Raw genomic sequence first — 20065 nt, forward strand, 5'->3', positions numbered from 1 at the left:
TTCCCAAATTATGTTTCTCTTTGAGACTTTGCTTTAAATTTTTTGAAGTCATTCTCTTCTATATTTGTGTCTTGAACTTCTAGGTCACCATATATCCAGGTCCACCATAACAGGTGGGGTTCTTCCAGTCTACTTCCTGCCTTTGGATTTCATGTTAGAATCAGGCCCTACATACTTCTGGAGGAAATGATTGGAGTTGGCTTCTGTTCTCTTGGATTCTTTTGCTGCTTTTCTTTTCCTTTTCTGGTTTTTGAGCATTGCTTTATTCCAGCATCTCGAGGACAGCTCAGACTAGGTATGTACAAGCTTCTAGAGCTCCTTAAATGATCTGATCCAGGGAAAGCTTGGTTACTGCTTTGTTGGCCTGAGCTCAGTAAGTGCCTGATCTAAGTTTGGGTCTGAGCAACTATGATTCAATTTCTTTTAGGAAGTCCTGTCAACTGCTACTAGACTCAGTCATCTGCTATAGACTCAGTCATTACTAGCCAACTGGGAAGCTGTGCAGATTAAGTATCAGAACTATATATTTCCCTTTACTTGCAGATTCCTGCCCTGATAATCCTATTATAGGCTTCAGATTGTACTGGGAGTTGGAACTGAGTCATTACTCTGTTCTTGAGGGTCAAAGCAGCAAACTCTTACTTGCTTCATAGTCAGTTACTATGTACTGACTTGTACCCAAGTGTCCAAGATTGCTCTTCATCCTGAGACTCTACCTGTAGGTGCAGGACCCTTCCTTAGCTCACCCTAAATCTGTGGCCTGGAACTGGATCATGAGTAACAAAGATGCAATTGTTTCCTATTTTTATGTTTGTGCTGGATCTGGTACTATACTCTTTATGTATTGTAATGCTCCATGTGGCCATTCCAAGATAGATTCCATTGCTAGTGTTCATAAATTTCTTTGTATCCTTTTTATAGACCTAGGTTCAAGGAATGACTGACTATAATTTCTTTCCCCTGCATTTCATGATCAGGACCTAGCCTAATGTTGTTTTAGAGATTTCTGTAGAGAAATCTTTAGGCTAGATTTTTCCTATCTTGACTCCTAATATAATTTCTAATTGGAATAATATGTAGCATATGGCATATCTGACTGTCATATACAGCACATGACATAATATATGATATACATAAATATAAAAATATATATTTTCATTATATGTTTTTCTCTATATAGAATCTTATATAAAAGACATACATATAGACATATATAATGTCTAATTAGTATAATTAAATCACATGTGAACATATATATATTAAATCATACATAGAAGATATATATAATACATATGTAAGATTTTTTTCTCCCACCTTCCTCTTTCTTTTTCCCCTCTTTTCCCCTCTCCTCCCTTCCCCTCTTCTTCCTTTCTTCCCTTCCCCTCCTCTCCTCTCCTCTTCACTTCTCTCCTCTCTTTTACTCTCTCTCTCTCACTCTCCCCTCTTTTCTCCTCTTCCTGCCCCTCCCTCACCTTTCTCCTCCTCTCCATCTCTGTCTCTGCCTCTCTTCTTTTTGTCTCCCTCTTTCTGTCTTCCTTCTCCCCTCCCCAATCCATTCATCTCATTGGAGATGGAATATATCCAGGAATGGCCACATGGGGCACTTCAGCACATGAAAAATGCAGTGCCAGATCCAGCAGGGTGGTCTAATTTGTTCAAGGTGCAGAAATAGTAATCTACTGCATATCCAGGTGGCCTAAGGAAGGGGTTCTACAACTACAGGTGAAGTCCATAGATGAGAGCATTCTTCTCATCTCACCTCATTCCATCTCAACAGCATATCATCTCATTTCAACAGCACATCATCTCATCTCACATGCATATCATATCCATGGCACATATATGTCACACCATAGCAAGGCATTTCATACCATAATATGACATAAGTGGGATACGAGATAGCACTGTGTAACACATATGACATGCTAGTATAAACATGTAATGGGCTGAAACTCTTGAAGCTCTTGTTGCACTGAGGTCCTAAGCATTTGAGGCTGATTAGCAATTGGACAATACTCTATTAATATATGCTTGGAGAAAGAAAAATTAATATATGCCTGCCCACTCTCTGTGAAAGCTGGGTGTGTTGTATAGGAGATTGCAGACGATTTGGTGGGTGGAGTGAGAGAGCCAGGGGCACTGCTGGCTGGGTTTGTGTTGCGACTGCTCTCACTTCATATCACCATTCCCCTTCATCTCTGCAAAGAATAAAGATGAAGGATTTTCCCTTATTCTGACTCTGGCTGATTTTAACATACTCTGGGTGCTAAACACGGTCCTCACATAAACACACATGACATGTTATATCAAGCACACCATAATATGACAGTGCATGAGATGACATAGCAATATGATTTATGATATGCAGGACATAACACAACATGCATATCACACAGCACATCATATAATTCAACATAACATAAAAAATCTGTACTCTGTACTCCTCCTTTCCCATGCCCTTTAACTTTGCATCCATAATAATAATGTTGGTAGTGGGGAGGGTGGTGATGCTTTATTTTCATTTCTTACTCACCCCTAACAAGTGTTTTGATATCATTACATCAACAGAGATGGAACACAGAGCTAGTGAATAGAGATTTGTTAAGAATATCCATTGCTGGGTCATTTGGAATAGTGCATTGTTGATTATATGACAACTCTCTTTCCCAGAATCCATTTGTTTGCTCATTCATTCATTTATTCATTCTACATATCTTTGGTGAATTCTATTCAAGAGGCAGAACAATGTAGTAGAAAAAATAATAGATTTGGATTCTGAAGACCTTTGTTCAAATTCAGCCTCTACCATTGCCCTCGATCACTTCCCTCCTTAGTTTTGAGGGAACAAAAGGTGATTAGACATACCTCCACTGATTTGTACCTTCTCTTATTGACATTTTTCCAATTTTTTTTTTTTTGGTTTTAAGTTCCATTGTCTCTTTAAAACAATTTTATTTTTAGTTCTTAATTCTTTCCTTCCCTCCACTCTTCCTCCATTCACTGAGAAGGCAGGAATTGTGATACTCATTATGCATATGAAGTCATACAAAACATACTGATACATTGGCTATATTACCAAAAAAAAAAAAAAGAAAAAAAGAAGAAAAAATGTTTTAATCTATACTTAGAGTTCACAGTTCTCTCTTATGCAAGTGAATAGCATTTGAAAAAAATTGAATGGGATCTGGTTACCTTCCTCCCTTTTCCCCTACCTCCCTACCCCCCTATTGCTAGCACAGCAATCTCTTGTGATCTTTTTCCAAACAGATGTCTAATCTCCACAGCATCACTGGGTACTGAATGTTCCAGTAGTGCTGCTGCTGCTGCTGCCATTACCACTCCCAATGCCCAACATTAATGTTGCTTGCATAGCATTGTCCTTCTGATCAACCTTCACCCCAATGTCATGAACCTTTCTTTGTTTTAATCTATCCTAGCTGACAAAATATCTCACTTTACTTTTCGTTGTTTATACCACTTAGAATCTGATTCGATATGCTTTAAAAATATCGTTTAGAGGGAAATGCTGGCAGAGTTTGGCGAAAATGCTCTCTTTACTCCACCATCATGCCTCCAATCCTCTTTATTCTACATTTGCCCAGAAATCTACTTCCTGTATGTGTGCTCTCCCACCTCTCCAGGTATCCCACAAAAGAAGCATTCATCTATGGGCATGTTGTTACTAGGTCACACCCATATATCCCTTCTGTGACACTTTCACTATTATGTCTCCCAGATTTACATCTTCCCCCTGTTCTCATTGTAAATATTTAGAAAGAAGTCTCTTACTGATTTCTCTGATTTCACTGTTGAAATTACTATTCTTGCCTGCTGCATTTATTAAATCCTGCTACAATTCAGTTATTTGGGGTATTCAAGAAGCAAATAATCTCTTCAGCTTTTGTTCTTTTGAATAATATTTCAAATTCTTCTTTATTATTGAATATCAATATTTTGAGTTAGAAAATAACTTCAAATTTGGAGGATAAGTCATCTTGGGCTTTATTCTGATCTCCAATAATCTTTGGAGCATATTGTCATTCTTTCCTCTTTTTTTCCAATGTGTGTAGTATTGCATTATTTGGCTGTCTTTTTCTTGGAATTTGAAAGTCATCCTGAAAGTTGCTAGAAATTGTTATTTCTGCATTGAATTATTACAATTACCTACTATATGTCTTGGAATTTGAAGCTTTGTTGTTTTTTTTTTTTCCTCTGAGATGATCTGTGAATTCTATCAATTGGAATTTAATTATCTGTGTTCATAAGTTCCAAGTTTCAAGTCGTTTTCTATTATTTTCTTCTTTCTTTCTTTATTCTTTCTTCTTTAGTTTTTTTGACTTGTCCTGTTTTTTCTCTTGGAGATCTCTGATCCTTAAATTGTCTTTGAACTTTCTGTCTTCTAGGTAGGTATGTTTTGCTTAAAAAGCTTTTTTAAAAAAAATATTTTTGTTTCTTGCTTCTCTTTTTCTAGGTTGTCATTCACTTCTGTGTATTTGTACTTTCAGTGTATTCCTGCTTTTGTTTCTTTGATGAGGATTTTCATTGCAGATTCAAATTTTTCTATTCTGTTCATTATTTTTGCTGTTCAGGACATCAATTCTGGTCTCATAATTTTCATTGCTCTGTTAAACCACTCAGGAACAGAATTTTGTGATATCTTTTTTTTCCCTTAAATTCTGAAGAATTCTCTGTCTCATTAAGGTTGAATTATAAATAATTTTCCTTCATTTTGAAGTATTTATTCATAGATGCTTGAACTTGTTTACTAGGTATAGAGGCCATATTTTCTTCTGTTTTTCCCCCCCTGTTTTGATTTATATGTTTGTATTTAATGCTTTGTAATTTCTACTTCCTAGAATAATTTTGGATGCTTTCAAACTATGTTAAGCCAATCCCCCAAGCTCCCTATACACTTAGTTTCTTTATCATTCACTTTCTCACTCTCTCTTCTCTGACTGTGGTTTTCTTGTGGATTTAATTACAAAGGGTCTCAGCCTCCTCCCACCCTGGGCATTTCATCATTCACCAGTCTAAGTGTGTTCAGAGTGCTTTTGGATGGCCAAATTTGATTTCAACTATTTGTTGTACTCTTTCTTTTAGGATTGGTAGAATGCCACACAACTCTCCAAATTCACAGTGCGCAACCCCACTCTGTTTCTCTGTTCCAGAACTGGCCATTCAGAGTTTTATACTACTGGGGCTTTTCGGTTGCAACCCCTAGGGAGCTTTTACTTCTATGGGGTTAAGGCCTAGTTGGCTATTGATGCTTGAGCAAATTTCCCTAGTCTGGAACTGGGGTTTCCCTGGGCCTGGAAAGGAAGAGATGGGGTTGAAGTACAGTGGTGGATTTTGGTATAAGTCTGTCTCATGTCCTTGGGTCTGCAGTTTAGTCTTGCTACCGAAGAGAGATGGGGGCATGGGAAGGTAGGGCAGGGATATTTAATGAACTCAGAGTCAGTGAGCATCAGCTTCCTCCTCATCCTTTTTCCTTCTTCTTCCTCTTCTTCCTCTTCTTTCTCTTCTTCTGCTTCTTCCTTCTTCCCCATCTTCCTCTTCTTCCACTTCTTCCTCTTCTTCCTCTTCTTTTTCTTCTTCTTTCTTCTTTAAATCTCCTTTGTTTCTGGGTATCTTGTAGCATGAAGACAAATGCAGTTGCTTTATAATATAATATAATATATATAATATAATAATATAATATGCTATAATTTCTCTTTTAGTGATGTTTGAGATTTATGGGGATTGGAGAAGATGCCTAGTTTGCTCTCTTGTTATTCTTGTCTTAAATGAGCTTTCAATGACCTGCTACTTCTGAAGAACTCAGTTCATTTGCAGTGGACATGCAGGAGATAATAACTACATTCTAGAGGGAGGGTGTGTGGGAAACTTGGTTGTGAAATTGCTATTACTAAATTTGTTATCTTAATGAAGAGCATACTTAAATATGAAATTCTTATGCATGATTTGCTCTGCATGTAGTTTTATCTCAAATAATAATATTATAGTTCGATTAGAAAATTAAATCTCTGAATTTTTATGCTTAATTAAATTATAATTATAATTCTTCAGAACTTCATAGTTGTCCTAAAGAATGGTGAATAATTTCATTTTACAATCTATTGAATCTTTACTTATTTAAATTATTGGGTTGAAACTGTGGTTGAAGTTGGACATCAGTGAATACCTTTTTCAGTCACACAGTTATTTTTCTACTATAAAATGACAGCTGAACCATTTGGCTTAATTTCCTAACAATACTTGACTTCAAATAACTAAACAAGCAACTATTTACTAAGTTTCTATTATATGCCAAACACTGTTCTAGGCACTGGGATACAAAATAAAAAGGAAACAGTTCTTACCCTCAAGGAATTTAAATTTTATTGGGGGCAACAATATGTATATATTTAAGTGTAACAGTAGCAATCAGTTGAACTCCTTGCTCACTCAATCTCCAAGACCTCTGGGTCATTTTTATATTGGGTTCAGTGATAGTGGAAGCAGGACTTTGAATTTGCAAAGCAGTTCCATAGTCCCTTGATGGATCTCCTCAGAGAGATGTATATGCTCATTGATATCTTTGAGAGGACTGACAACATTTTCTGGATGGGCTTGAGTATTTGTCTACTCATTTTGTTTTTTGTTCTTTGTTGTCTGTTTATACTTTATTGAAGAGCAGTGAATAAGATTCAGGATAATTTTAATTAGTTCAAAGTATTGTTGATCAAAAGATATATAGTACCTATGGATAGGAATTTTCACTTCTAGAATAACTAGAGATTATCATTGCAGAAATAATAGTGAGTCGGTGTTCAGGGTTGGAAGAAGGGGAGGAGATCTACCTGAATAGTTTATCCCTTTGGAACTGTTAATGGCAGTTTTGGTGAAATAAGTTCAGAGCCTTATTGTATTTACATGTAGTCTCATCTATGTGCTATTGAGATGTAGTTGCAGGAACTTTTTACCAAGTGGTAAACTTCCAAGGTCAAGTGACCTCACAAGAAGATCTCCATCTCCATCTCCATTTGGTCACATAGCCCAGATTGTGTGCAGAGGAGAGATATCTAGAACAACAAGTTTCAAGATAGTTCTGGGACCCAACCTTCCAGAGAGAACAAGGGCAGTTTCTAGGGCTGTATTAGCTTCTTGGGAACAGCTTGTATTAATGTTGATTTGGAACTGAAAGAGTAGCTATGATGGAGAGATGTAAAAAAATCTAGATTTTGCTCTTTGCTATCCCATGATTTATTTGAAAGGAGAAATGAGGTTCAGTAGCAATCCCAAATTTCTTTTCCTTCCAGGGGAAGTCTAAACTCTTATAGTTAAGCTGAAAGCCTTTGCTGGAACCCTGGAGTAGAAAGTAGGAATCATCAGAAAAGGGAAAGAAAACTGGATCTACTATTTATTAGTTTGGATAAATGTTATTTAGTATTTCCTACAGAATGAAATTAACATTGTCTAGTATCTGATATGTTTTATTATCTTGAGTGTCTTCATGGGGCTTTAAGCTATTTTATTTATGTCCATGGAGATCGAGGTATTATTGTGAGGTAAACTTTTGTTGGGGGCAAAACAAACATAAAACTACAATTTGGGGGCAGCCCCTGAAGACTGAACTTAGTCCATGTAAATTAGAACTTGGGACATAGAGTGAGAGACTATATAACTAAACATCAAATTATACCTCTAAAGAGAACTGCAATGAATAATAAATACAATAGTTTATACTTACTTCATTATCATAAAACACTTTACATATATTATTTCAACTACTGCTTTTTTCTAAACCTTGAAAATTTAAGCATGCATGAATGCAAACAATGGTTTCTCAATTTCAAGGCTGAATGTCTCTTAGTGAAAACAAAAGTTGATTTGATTATATTTATACCAAATTACAAAATCACCTTGATAATACATTTTTGACAGTCCAAAACTGGCTACTGACCTTATTTGAGAAGAACTGAGAAAATCTTCCTAGTTCAATGAGTTTGTTAATGAAATTTATTTCCACCACAATGTATTTTATACTTACATACAATTCCTGTCTTTTTGAATTAAAAAAAAATGTTCTCCAGAAGAATTAATTCTCCAATTTTTTAAGAACAAAGTTGAATGGCAGACATCAATTATTTGTGGAAAATCATGGTTATAAATCACCAACCAACAGGAAGTTAAAGTTCTCATAAAAGGTTTGAAGTTATGCATTTCATTCTCATTGGCTTGATAAAAGGAGAATGGTTTCTGTGAGTTGTGAACTCCCTCAAAATTTGTTTCGCAGAGCCCTGTCATCTACTTCTCATAAATTAAGATTTAAAAGAAATTTCACATGTCCTGTTCAACCTATTCATTTTGCTGATTAGGAAACCAAGTTCATTGAGGAAAATTATCAAAGATCATACAGATAGTAAGTAGTAAAGATAGGATTCCAATATGGCTCATCTCTTCATGTCTTTTATAGTTGATCATCGCATATTCTTGCTGTTTACAATGTATTACAATACAATGTATTCCTGTTCTGCTTGTTTTGCTCAGCATCAGTTCATGTAAAATTTTCAAGGCCTTTATAAAATCAGCTTGTTTATCATTTTTTATAGAACAATAATATTTCATTACCTTCATATACCACAGCTTATTGAGCCATTCCCCAATTGATAGGCATTTACTCATTTTCCAATTCTTTGTTACCACAAAAAAGAAAAAAAATATATTTTTGCACATGTGGATTCTATTCTCTCCTTTATGATTTCCTTGGGATACAGACCCAGTAGTGGAACTGTTGGGTCAAAGGGTATGCATAGTTTTTTATAGCCCTTTGAGCATAGTTCCAGTTTGCTTTCCTGAATGGTTGGATCATTTCACAACTCCACCAACAAATCATTAGTATCCCAGTTTTCCCACATCCTTTGCAACATTTGTTATTATCCTTTGTTGTAATCTTAGTCAATCTGAGAGGTGTAAGATGGTACCTCAGAGTTGTTTAAATTTGCATGTCTCTAATCAATAGAGATTTAGAGCATTTTTTCATATAACTATAGCTAGCTTTCATTCATCATTTGAAAATTGTCTATTCATATCCTTTGACCATTTATCAATTGAGGAATGAGTTGTAGTCTTATAAATCTGACATAGTTCCCTATCCATTTTAATAATGAAACTTTTATCAAAAATGGTGGCTGTAAAGATTTTTTCCCCAGTTTTGTACTTCCCCTTTAAACTTGCTTCTGTTGGTTTTGGTTATCCAAAACCTTTTTAGTTTAATGTAATCAAAGTTGTCCATTTTGCCTTTCATAATGTTCTCTAGTTCTTCTTTGGTCTTAAATTTCTCCCTTCTCCAAACTTACTCCTGGTTTTCCTAATTTGTTTATGGTATCATACTTTATGTCAAATCATGTACCCATTTTGATCTTATTTTGGTATGGGGTGTAGATGTAGGTCTGTGCTGAGTTTCTGACATATTATTTTTCAGTTTTCCCAACAATTTTTTGTCAAATAGTGAGTTCTTATTCCAGAAGCTGCAATTTGGAGTTTTATCAAATACTAAATTATCGTATGCCTTGTTTATTATGTCATATGTATCTAATTTATTCCAGTAATCTACCACTCCATTTCTTCACCAGTATCTATGTTTATAAACCTTTTTAATTTCAAAACATATGCGCCGATAATTTGACGACATTGACCCTTGCATAGCCTAATGTTTCAGATTTCCTCCTCCTTCCCTCCATCCCCTCCCCTAAATGGCAAACAATTCAGTATATGTTAAACATGTTAAAATATATATTAAATCCAATATGTAACATATTTATGCAATTCTTTTGCTGCACAAGAGAAATCAGATCAAAAAAGGAAAGTAAATGAGTAAGGAAACAAAATGCAAGTGAACAAAAACAAAGAGTGAGAATGTTATGTTGTGAAGCACATTCAGTTTCCACAGTCCTCTTTGTGGGTGTAGATGGCTCTCTTCATCATAAGATCATTGGAACTGGCATCAGTCTTCTTATTGTTGGAAAGAGTCATGGTCATCAGAACTGATTATCCTAAAATATTGATGTTATCATGCACAATGATCTCCTTGTTCTGCTCATTTCACTTAGCATCAGTTCATGTAAGTCTCTCCAGGCCTTTCTAAAATCATCCTCCTGATCATTTCTTACAGAACAATAATATTCCATCACATTCATATACTACAACTTATTCAGCCATTCTCCAACTGATGGACATCCACTCAGTTTCCAGTTTCTTGCCACTATGAAAAGAGCTGCCACAAACATTTTTTGCACATGTGGTCCCTTTCCTTCCTTTAAGATCCCTTTGGGATATAGGTCCAATAGAAACATTGCTGGGTAAAAGGTACTGAATGGTTTTGATAAAGCCGACTGCTTTATCATATAGTTTTCAGTTTGGTACTGTTAAGCCACCATCCTTTATTTTTTTTTTTCATCGATTTCCTTATATTCTTGATCTTTTGTTGTTCCAGATGAATTTTGTTATTTTTTCTAGTTCTATAAAATAATATTTTGACAGTTTGAGTGATATGGCACTGAACAAATAGACCAATTTAGGCAGAATTGTCATTTTTATTATATTAGCTTGGCCTACTCATGAAAAACTGATATTTTTCTAGTTGTTTAGTTCTGATTTTATTTATGTGACAAGTGTTTTGTAATTGTCTTAAGATAGTTCCTGGTTTTGTCTTGAAAGGTAGACATTCAGATATTTTATTTTGTCTATAGTTATTTTAAATGAATTTTTTCTTTCTATCTCTTGCTGCTGGGCTTTATCAGTAATATATAGAAATACTGATGATTTATGTGGGTTTATTTTATATCTTGCAACTTTGTTAAAGCTGTGAATTATTTCCAGTAGGTTTTTGGATGATTTTCTAGGATTTTGTAAGTAAATTATCATATCATTTGCAAAGAGTGATAGTTCTATTTCCTCATTGGTTATTCTGATTCCTTTAATTTCTTTTTCTTTTCTTATTGCTAATTGTACATTTCTAGTACAATATTAAATAATAGTGGTGATAATAGGCATCCTTGTTTCACCCCGATCTTATTGGAAATGCATCCAGCTTCTCTCTGTTACAAATAATGCCTGCTGTTTGTTTTAGATAGATAACTGTTTATTATTTGAAAGAATGCTCCCTTTATCCATTTGGTCTCTAGGGGTTTTAATAGGAATGGGTGCTGCATTTTTCAAAGCTTTTTCTGCATTTTTTGAGATTATCATATGATTTCTGTTGGTTTTATTATTGATATGATCAATTATGGTAATAGTTTCCCTAATATTGAACCAGCTCTGTATTCCTGATATAAATCCCACTTAATCATAGTGTATTATCCTGCTGATAAGTTGTTGTAATCTCTTTGCTAATATTTTATTGAAAATTTTTGCACCAATATTCATTAGGGAGATTGGTCTATAATTTTCTTTTTCTGTTTTGGCTCTTCCTGGTTTAGATGTCATTACCGTATTTGTGCCATAGAAAGAATTTGGCAGCACTCCTTGTTTACCCAATTTTCCAAATAATTTACTTAATATTGGAATTAATTGTTCTTTAAATGTTTGGCAGAATTTATCTGGAAATTCATCTGGCCCTGGAGATTTTTTATTAAAGAGTTCATTAATGACTTGTTCAATTTCTTTGGCTAAAATGAGACTATTTAATTTATTTCTTGTCTGTTAATCTGGTCAATTTGTGTTTTTGTAAATATTCATCTATTATGATTAGATTGTTGGATATGGTACCGTGCAGTTGGGCAAACTAGCTCCTAATTATTGCTTTAATTTCTTTTTCATTGTTGGTAAGTTTACCCTTTTCATTTTTGATGCTGTATATTTGATTTTTTCTTTCCTTTTTCTAATAAAATTAACCAAAGGTTTATTATTTTGTTGTTTTTTTCATAAACCAGCTTAGCTTTATTAATTAATTCAATAATTTTCCTAGTTTCAGTTTTATTAATCTCTCCTTTGAGTTTCAGAATTCCTAATTTGGCATTTAATTGGGGTTTTTAATTTGATCTTTTTCAAATTTTTTTAGTTGCATGTCCAATTCATTGATATTCTCTTTTTCTATTTTATTTATGTTGATATTTAGAGACACAAAATTTATCTTAAGAACTGCTTTAGCTGTATCATATAGGTTTTGGTAAACCTATCTCATTATTATCTCATTATTGTTATATTCTCTTAGATGAAATTATAATTGTTTCTGCGATTTGTTATTTGACCCACTCAATTTTTAGAATTAGATTATTTAATTTCCAATTGGTTTTTAGTCTATATTTGCCTGGCCCTTTGTGAATAAATAATTTTTATTGCATTGTAGTCTGAAAAGGAAGCATTTACTATTTGTGCCTTTCTGGATTTCATTTTGAGGGTTTTATGTCCTAATACATGGTCAATTTTTGTGTAGGTGCCATGTATATCAATAAAAAGTTGTATTCCTTTCTGTCTCTATTCAGTTTCCCCAGAGATCTATCATATCTAGGCTTTTTAGGATTCTATTAATTTCCTTAGTTTCTTTCTGGTTAATTTTGTGGTAAGATTTAATTGATTCTGAGAGGGGAAGATTGAGGTCCTCCACTAATATAATTTTACTGTCTATTTCTTCCTGTAACTAGCTTAACATATTCTCTAGGCATTTGTATATGCTACTACTTGGTGCATTTAATATGTTTATATGTTTATTTATACATTTAATATATTAGTACTTCATTGTTTATGACATTTTTTATCAAGATGTACTTTTCTTCCCTATTTCTTTTAATAAGCTCTATTTTTACTTTTACTTTATCTGAGATCAGAATTGCTACCCCTGCTTTTCTTTTTTTTTATTTCAGCTGAAGCATAGTAAATTTGGTTCCAGCTTTTTACCTTTACACTTTATGTATCTCTCTGTGTCAAATGTATTTCTTTTTTTAAAAAAAAATGTTTTTTTGCACGAATGTTTGTGGCAGCTCTTTTTGTAGTGGCTAGAAACTGGAAACTGAATGGATGTCCATCAATTGGAGAATGGCTGAATAAATTGTGGTATATGAATATTATGGAATATTACTGTTCTGTAAGAAATGACCAAGAGGATGATTTCAGAAAGGCCTGGAGAGACTTACACGAACTGATGCTGAGTGAAATAAGCAGGACCAGGAGATCATTATATACTTCAACAACAATACTATATGATGACCAGTTCTGATGGACCTGGCCATCTTCAGCAATGAGATCAACCAAATCATTTCCAATGGAGCAGTAATGAACTGAACCAACTATGCCCAGAGAAAGAACTTTGGGAGATAACTAAAACCATTACATTGAATTCCCAATCCCTATATTTATGCCCACCTGCATTTTTGATTTCCTTCACAAGCTAATTGTACAATATTTCAGAGTCTGATTCTTTTTATACAGCAAAATAATGTTTTGGTCATGTATACTTATTGTATATCTAATTTATATTTTAATGTATTTAACATCTACTGGTCATCCTGCCATCTAGGGGAGGGGGTGGGGGGTAAAAGGTGAAAAATTGGAACAAGAGGTTTGGCAATTGTTAACGCTGTAAAGTTATCCATGCATATAACCTGTAAATAAAAGGCTATTAAATAAAAAAAAATGTTTTTTTTTAATCCACTCTACTATTTGCTTCTATTTTATGGGAGAGTTCATATTCACATTCAGAGTTATGATTATCAGCTCTGTATTTCCTTCTATCTTATTTTCTCTCCTGTATATCCTTTTGTACTTTCTTTCCACCCTGTACTTAGTAGTGATGTTTTTTAGCCATCCCACCTCTTCTATCATCTTCCCCCTTCTCTTACCTTTCCCCCCCTATTGTATCTGCCCTCCTTTCTATCCACCCCCTTCTCTTTCCTTCCTATTTCTTCTCCTGCTTCTTCATAGGGTTAGATAAATTTCTATACCCAACTGAATGATTAAGTTATTCCCTCTTAGAGTTAAAACTTAGGAGCTCAAACTTCAGACAATGCTCATCTACTTCCCTCCTTTCCCTGGATTGTAATAAGTCTGTGGCACTTCTTCATGTGAACTAATTTGTCTCATTACATTTCTTCTTTCTTCTTTTTCTAGTACAGACTTTTTTTACCCCTTAATGTCTTTGTCTTTGATATCATCACTTCATAGTCCATTCACAACCATTCCCTCTGTCCACATGATGCCTCTTTCTGGCTGCTCCAGTGACAGATATAGTTCTTAAGAGCTACAGCTATCATTTTCCCATCAAGGGAAGTAAACAGTTTAACCTTTGCACAATTTATATTTACCCCCTGTTTATCTTTCTATGCTTCTCTTGAGTCCTGTGTTTATATATTAAATTTTATGTTTAGTTCTATTTTTTTTTTCAATAGAAATGATTGAAAGTCTCTTACTTCATTAAAGCTCTATCATCTCCCCTGAAAGATGATGCTGAGTCTTGCTGAGTAGTTAATTCTTGGTTATAACCCTAGATTCTTTGCCTTTCAGAATATGGTATTCCAGGTCCTCCTATTTTTTTTATTCCATTTTTCATTCTTTTTAGTTTGTTTGACTGATTCTTGCTTTCTCACAGTCATTAGCTTCAATGCCCCCATCCTAATTTTTGATGTGTAATTTTCTTCAGTTAGTTTTATATCTTTTTTTTCCATTTGGTTAATTCTACATTTTAAGGAGTTGTTTTCTTGTCATTTTTTTCCTTCCTTTTCTAAGCTGTTGACTTTCTCATCTATATCTTTTATTTCCTTTCTCATTTTTCCTTTTACCTCTCTTATTTGCCTTTTAGAGTCTTTTATGAGCACTTCCAAGAAGCTTTTTGGGCTTGAGACAAAGTCATATCACTCTTTGAGATTTCTTTAGTGGACATTTTGTCCTTCTCTTCTGAGTTGATGTTTTGGTCTTCCCTGTCCCCATAGTAGCTTTCTATGGTCAAGGTTATTTTATGTTTCTTGCTCCTTTTCTTTCCTTTTCTTTTGATATTTCCTCTTTTATTACTTTTATGGTTGAGCTCTGCTCCTGGGGTAAAGGCAGCTCTGTCTCAAGCTTCTGATGCAGCTTTGAGCCTTAGCTTTGAGCACCCTTTATGTTTGCAGGGGGTAGCTTTTTCTGTTCTTTTCAGAAAACAGCCTGATTTCCCAGAGTTTGCCTTTTGAGCTAGGACTGGAGGCTGCCCTACTGATTTGCCACTTTACTGAGCCAGGGCTGAAGGTCTCAGTTGCAAATTTGCCATGGTTAAGACCTTCTCACCAATTTTCCCACAATCTGTCTAATCTTGGTTGAACACCTTTTTCATCCCAATAAGACTGATCTTTATTGAAGTTTTTCCAGTCCATCTTGAACTGGAGAGTGGTTTTATTACATCAGATTCTGTTCAGAGACTTGGTTTCATGTAGTTTTTAAGGAAAACTGAAAGAGCTTGAGCAGCTTCCTTGTTTCACTTTGCCATCTTGGCTCCATCTCCAGAAAAAAAAAAATCAAAAACAAAAACATGAGTTTCAAATATAAGACTCTAGAGGAGCATAAAAAGGCAAACAGGAAAGAGAAATCATAAGGAATTCAGTAAGGTTAAGCTGTTTATATTAGTACATGGGAGGATGATATTTGTAACTTCCTAAAAATGTTATCATTATTAGGATAATTAGAAGAGTTAAAAAGCATGAATGTAGTTGATAATGTTGAGATGCTATTTAAAAAATTAATATTAGCAGGTAAAAAAGAGGAATGTATTAGAAGTACTATGCAACTATGTTGAAAGGGGGCATTAAAACATGTATACTCTTTAACCCAACAATATCACTATTTGGTTTTTATCCTAAAGAAATAAAAAAGAAAAAGAAAAAAAAATCTATATGTATAAAAATAATTATAGGAGTTATTTTTGTAATGGTAAAGAATTGGCTGAACAAGTTGTGGTACATGATTATAATAAAATGCTATTATTTTGTAAGAAATGATGAGTAGAATGTAATAAGAAAAAAAACTGGAATATGAACTGATGCAACATGAAATGAACAGAACTGGGAGAATATTAGATTTAGTAATAGCAATATTGTACCATGATTAAATGTGAATGACTTAGCTTTTTGCTGCAATATAATGATGCAAGATAATTCCAAAGGAATTAAGATCAAAAATGCTATCCACCACCAGAGAAAGAACTGAAGAAGTCAAAACATACTTTAAAATATTTTATTTTTTTTTGTATGTGTTTTCATTCACAATACAACTTTTAGACAACTGCAAATATATAACCTTCATCAAATTGTTTGCCTTCTCAATGAGGGTGAAAGAAAGAAAGGGCAAGGATTTGGAACTCAAAATTTAAAAATAATATTAAAAATGTTTTTACATGTAATTGGGAAATTTTTTTTAAAGAGTTAGTAACTTCTTGCTAACTTAAAATGGTAGGAATGTGTAGGAATGTGTAGTCCTGTGAAGGAAAAGGATTGAAGGGGAATGTTGAGAAATTTATGCCTTTTCCACAATCAATTGTCTTTCAAATGTCTTCTTTGTTTTCCCAGGAGTAATAAACATTGATAAATATAAGTATTATGCTAATGTTGGTTATCACCATCATCATTATTACCATTGCTATTATCATTTTATTATTTGTTGACAATATTGGGGATTAGGGAAAGAGTTATATTGAGAATTTGATCAGTCTGTTGTTTTGTCCTTCACTGTCAAAGAAGACCATGCCATCAGGGAGGTGATGCTATGACATGCAAGTAAATTGGATTTAAGTGAGGAAGGGTTAAGCAAAGTTACCAGATTAAACTTTCTTCTCTGGAGCCATCTTGTCCAGTTGCAAGATGCAGATCAGTATAATTGGAGATGGTTCTTGGATGCAGTGGGAGACTGCCTTTTTTAAGCTAAGGTCTCAGTTTTAATAGGTCTAAGTTTGACTGAGGCAATATCCAATCAGTATTTTGGGCCAGAAATCCTGAAAGCTTCCTTTCCCAGATTAATTTACTCCTCTCTCTCTATCTCTCTCTCTCTCTCTCTCTCTCTCTCTCTCTCTCTCACTAGGTAAAAGAAGCCAATTTCTACCTCATTTCTTCCCTAGCCTTAATCAATCACTCTTTATATTGATTCAAGTAATAAATGTTATAATACTTGTCTTGAAATTTATTTTCCCAATTTACCACCTCAGTTCATAATTAGGATCTCTAAATCCTAGAGGTTTAGTTGTTATTATAATTGTGTTTTCTAGTGATTATCCTAATTTGCAGTTCATATAACCCCACTGGTATTCTTACCTTTAATAATCAGCCAGGACTCTCAGTTCTTTAGTTAAGACATTTATTTAAAAGGCATAACAAAAGCCATAATTACACAGTATTTATCCCAAATATCTTTAACTTCACCCCAAATTACTCATAAATTTATCCATAGTCAATGGGATGGGGTATCAATGAGCATAAATCTAAAGTATAATAGTAATTGTGCAAATGTGTAGGGAATCAAGGTGCTCAAGACACTTCATAACTCAAGGACTTCAGGGCCTCAATATCCTTTATTTATTTATTTTTTTTCAGAGGGTTGGAACAAAGTTTTCCATGAGTCTTTCAGCTTTTTAGATTGAATCTGTAGTCTTGGCCATCTGGCTGAAACCCCTGCTTAATGTAGGCAATCAGGTCACTTGGTCACTATATTGTTTTCACAGCAAATAGGTCATCAAAGTGGCTAAACTTACTTTTCAGCAAGCTATGTGGAAGGTAGGTCTGCCAGTAAGTCTGGAAGTGGTTGCAAGATGGGGCTGAGTCACCATCATGTTGGACCAGGCAGGTTTCAGAGTTGATTAACTTTTTCTCAGGAAGTGGTGTATGAATGGATTTACCCTTTAGTCTCCTTGACTCAGTATTCAAAGGAAGCTACATTTTTTCTTCTTTTTAACTATATGTAACCATACTCTTTTCAGCAAAAAGTCACACTTTTCCCCTTTGACTCCTTCAAAACTCCAGCTCTGAAGTCATTTGTCAGTTCCAGGCAGAAGGAAAAAAAGCTTTCTTTTACTACTAAAAACTCATTTCTTCCCTAACTCACTCCAAATTGCTTTAGCTTCAGTTCATTTCTTTTACCTCCATTCTCTTAGCCATTTTAGATAGATAAGTGGCTAGTAATAGCAATGTCTATGTCTTGGAAGTCCTTTCCTTGTCTTGTTGTTGATCCTTGCACAAGAAATTAAAGTATTCAAAGTTTCTACCATTTCTAGCATGGGAAACATTTGTCTTTTATCTTCTTAGGTGTAGCCCACTCTAGAGTGTTACTAAAGCATGCCCTTTAAACATTTATTTATAAACATTTGTAGAGCACATATTTTGCATAAGGTTCCATGCTAAGTAATAAGAGGAGATATAAATATAATGAAGAAATATTCCATGTGCTAAAGGAAATCACAATTTGATTTCAGCTAGAACTCATCTTCCTGATTAGTTTTCTCATTCTGGAAATGTTTGGCTATAAAACAGATAGATAAACTCATTTTTTTTTTTTTACTTTAATGTTTTCTTGTTTTTTTTTTTCCCCCCCCCACCAGTTACTTAAACTTCAATCTTTATTTGTCAGGCTGATTCAGAAATTTGTCTTATCCTTCTAACACAGTGATTCCATCTTGGTATATGTTTATTTTTTTTCCTAAACAAAGTTATGTGAGCTTTATTACTTCTTTTGATTGAGCTTATGATTTCTGAACAGTTGGAGAATAACATTAAATCTATGAAAGAATGTGGTGACTGATTCAATCAGGCAGACTCTCCCAGGATTTTGGATCTCATTCATTTTTGAAACATTCTTCACAGCAATATAGTTGCTCCTATAACTTTTCTATCTATTTTTCTATATATCCAAATACAACAACTCTTCTCTGGCAGAATACGTTTTCATTTATTTGGTCTTTAATAAAATTCACTAGAGAAATTACATTTTCATGTTGGCAGTAAGTTTTGTCAGAGGTATCAAATGTGGTCAATTCTCCCAAGTGCTTCCAAACCAGATTAAAATATAATTGGGAAAATTTAACAAAATAGATAAAATAAAATAAAATACAAATGACATTACATTTTAAAACTAAATCAGTATAAGTCCCACAAGAATCCTTCTGTTCTATTTGAATTTGATATTAGTCAGATATACATTTGAGTTATTTCTAACCTATATATTGCTACTATGAAAAGTCTATGGGGAGAATGGAACATTTATAGTAATGTTTGAGTCATGTATTTTAAGAGGTAAGTACTCTGAAATGATCATCCAGCTTTTGTTTTAATATATAGAAAAGAGTATTCCACTAGCTTCTAGATAGCTGATTCAACTTTTGGACAATTTTAATGATTAGGGAGTATTTTTTTTTTAAAACATTAAACCTAACTTGCCTCTTGTTAGCTTCCACCTATTGATACTAATGCTGCTGTCTACGAGAAAGCAGAAGTGGTTTAATAATTTTTCTAAGTGGTACTACTTCATATACTTGAAGAAAATTATCATAATCATCTAGATCTTTCTCTACTTAGTTCCTTCTCCAGTTTCTTCCTCATTTCCTTCAAACAATATTAAGAGGTCATCTCATTGCACTTTTTTATCTTGGTTTTTCTCTTCTCTAGTTCCTATAAGGATCATAGAATAATAAATTTAGAGCTGGAATGGACTTAGAAGTAATTTACTCAAACCCCTCTGCTTATAGATGAGGAAACTGAGATGTCCAAGATATTTGGTCTGACCAGGTCAGAGTAAATAGTAGATCGTCCACTTAATCAGTTTAAGGTTGAATTTGCTTATTAGCCATGATATACTATTATTATAAATTTCTCATTTGGTAACAAATCTTTTTTAAAATTTAGGGTTATCAGGAGAAATAATTGAACACAGTGATAGAAATTTAGAGAATAAAAATATTTAGATCTATTTTCATGTTTCTAATAAGTTCTAGAATTAAAATAGTTTCTCTTTTGAGGTTTTTTTTTTTTAATAGCAAAAGATTGAATTTTCTACTCTATAGGCAAAAACACATTTGCAGGAATTCCTCAGACCTGGTCTTATGTTCTGAGTGGCCTATATAGCCATTGAGGCTTCTTTTTGT

This window comes from Sarcophilus harrisii, chromosome 3, assembly GCF_902635505.1.
Source record: "Sarcophilus harrisii chromosome 3, mSarHar1.11, whole genome shotgun sequence".
Taxonomy (NCBI): domain Eukaryota; kingdom Metazoa; phylum Chordata; class Mammalia; order Dasyuromorphia; family Dasyuridae; genus Sarcophilus; species Sarcophilus harrisii.